The following is a 2,720-nucleotide window of genomic DNA, read 5'->3' as shown; positions in this document are numbered from 1 at the left end:
CTATTATTATATTTGGGGGTGAAATCAGCAAAGTAATTACTTGATGTTTTTTATCTTTTATTTAATTCAATCTTATGTTTTAATACATACATATTGATATGTGCATATATAATTATTGTACATAATTCATTTGTAAGCCATGCCAATTAGATCAAATGAAAAAGACAATGTCAGCAGGCTTCCCTTTGTATCTTTCAAAATCAAATACATAATTGGTTAAATATCAGATTATTTGACATTAAAGTAATTAAATATCCCAAAAAAATTTACTATAAATATTTAGCTTTTTGAGCATGTCAGAGTATATGTATAATTTTTTTCGTCAGATATCAATTCTTATGCTAAATTGATTGGTTGAACTGGAGTTTTAGCTCTTATTGAGGAGTGAGCAATGCTTTATTTATACACGAAGTATGTATAATGTATACATATGTAAACCCAAAGCTGTGAAACAGAGTGACCAAACACTTTTGTTAGTTCAAAGATATTTCCTAGGTTACGTGAAAACTCTCCCCCCCGCAAATGATACCATTTTATAAAACTCCAGATGATTTTTTTATCATTTTCGCTCATGATATATCCAATTTTTTTACCCCTTGCATAATTTTCCTTGTTAATTCAATTAAAAGGGTTAAATTATAGATGTTGCGTTGCTAGTTATCGAGTAATATTCATGACATCCTCAACGCCCATACTAGAATAAAAAATGTCGCGTAGCCTACTTATAGTCTGTGCCCATAACTACTAAGAAGAATTGGCAACTTCTTACGAAATTTTTCCGTCTCTTTTTGGAAGAGAAAAGGTTTAGAGATAAGTAGGTTAGCGATAAATATTGAGATAGAGTTGATTTGAAGGAAGAGTTGGTAAAAGTGATTTGATTAGTGTAATGAGTATTTATTTATTATGTATTACGAATAAAAAGTTGCTTAAAGATTGAGCCAGTGGAACCACATATCAATTGCAGGCATTATTATTGTTCACTTACCTCAACTTAAGTCGCAACCCTTATAATACAATAAAAATCACATCGTAAATCAATTAAATGCGTCAAATTACGAATATAATTATTATTGATTTATAGGTGTATGGATTAACTATTTTTCCACGTATTACTGAACCCTAATAAGATACATTCATTATGAGAATTACTAAATTATTTTAAGTAATCAGCTTAATTATGAATATAGTAATCAACCATCTTATTGAAACTCTATTTGACCTGTGTACAATTGTTGAGAAATTCACGGAAACATGAAGATCTACTTATGTTAAATTGACCCTTAGAGACATAAAGTCAATAATAATTCATGGTTTTAAGTCAATTGACCTTGGATATACGAGCAACCACGAGATATATATATATATATACATATATCAATACATCAATTATGATTGTTCGAGAGAGCAAAGCAAAACAATAATTAGGCACAAACCTCTCGTTGTGTCCATTCACGACGATATAACATGTAATAGTTAAATGTTAAGTATATATACTAATATTATTCCATTAATTGATATCAAAATCTGCAATGATGCAATTATGGTATTATACAAATTGCATGGGACAATATGTAAATATAAATAGATATCAAAGAATCTACAATGTATATTGTATATAATGTATATATCTACAATATAAATCATTATAAACATTATGTGTGCGAATGTTTTATAAACTCATTTCCGGATAAAAAATATTCATTATTTGATTCTTTGCAAAAAAATATAAATAATACATGATGCAATCCATAATTACAGACTCATTTTATACAAATTATCACATATATTTGAATGTAAAAAAAATATCATATACAACATTACAAATTTATAATATTTAATAATAAAACATAATATTAAGTTAAAAAAAATAATAGCTATATAACAATACAATTATTTAATAAGGTTATTTTACCACCAAAACTGTGGAGGGGGCTTCTTTCTTTTTGTGTCCAAGGACTCAGTAGACTCTCGGGTTCGAAAGCTCGTTTGTTTAGTTAGGGGAGACCGTTTAATATTTTGAAGGGAGATTGTTCTCTTGATGAATTTCCCAATATCTGTTAAGTGATGGTTATTATTATTCGATGGTGATGAACTATTTGATGCAGGGCTGGGATCTGTAGCTCCATCATTTAAGTGTCGTTGTTGTTCAGAGTACTTTTCGTAAGCGTAGCCCCAATCTGTGGATTCCATTGTCTTGTCGTTGCTGTTTGTGATTATGTTAAGGAGTTGTTATTGTATATAATTATGATTGTGGAAATACCTCTAAGTTCCCTCTTTCGTATAGTTAGTGAGTGACTGTCGATAGCTCAACTGAATCAAAGCCTTTTCTTTGGTTCGTTAATTCTTGAGAGAGGGAGAGGGTCTTCGTTCGTCTTCTTAATAGTATGGCGTACGCTTCTTTCCGTCCACTCTCTTACTTGTTAGTTATTTTGTGACTTCATTTTCCATGCATTTGGGGTCTCTTATTACTCTATAACTATTTTCTAAAACAAAGGAGAGACACTTGTATATACATATATGTGATGACTCAACATAAAAACAATTTTAAACAAAAATCAAGAAAAGGAGAAAATATATTAAATGTAGTTTTTACTTCATATATATATATATATATACATACAGTTCATTTCATAGACATATTTGAGTGAATTTAAGGTTTTGTACTCTAATTTGTTGTATGATTTAAGATACCCATTAACTTTAGCTATAGTTTAGAGCCT

General features: G+C 29.2%; 1 long non-coding RNA gene across 1 annotated transcript; it reads right to left on the bottom strand.

Moving 5' to 3' along the window:
- Positions 1–1,752: 1,752 nt before the first annotated feature.
- LOC121116948 (uncharacterized) lies at positions 1,753–2,477 on the bottom strand. The gene is made up of 2 exons (XR_005863987.2): positions 2,261–2,477; positions 1,753–2,203 (listed from the first exon to the last, which is right to left on the bottom strand). It is a non-coding gene; the product is annotated as an uncharacterized lncRNA (long non-coding RNA).
- Between the last annotated feature and the right edge of the window lie 243 nt (positions 2,478–2,720).

Source organism: Lepeophtheirus salmonis, chromosome 4, assembly GCF_016086655.4.
Source record: "Lepeophtheirus salmonis chromosome 4, UVic_Lsal_1.4, whole genome shotgun sequence".
NCBI lineage: Eukaryota > Metazoa > Arthropoda > Copepoda > Siphonostomatoida > Caligidae > Lepeophtheirus > Lepeophtheirus salmonis.
Note: the sequence above shows the minus strand (reverse complement) of the source record. Positions and strands in the feature narration are given on the sequence as shown.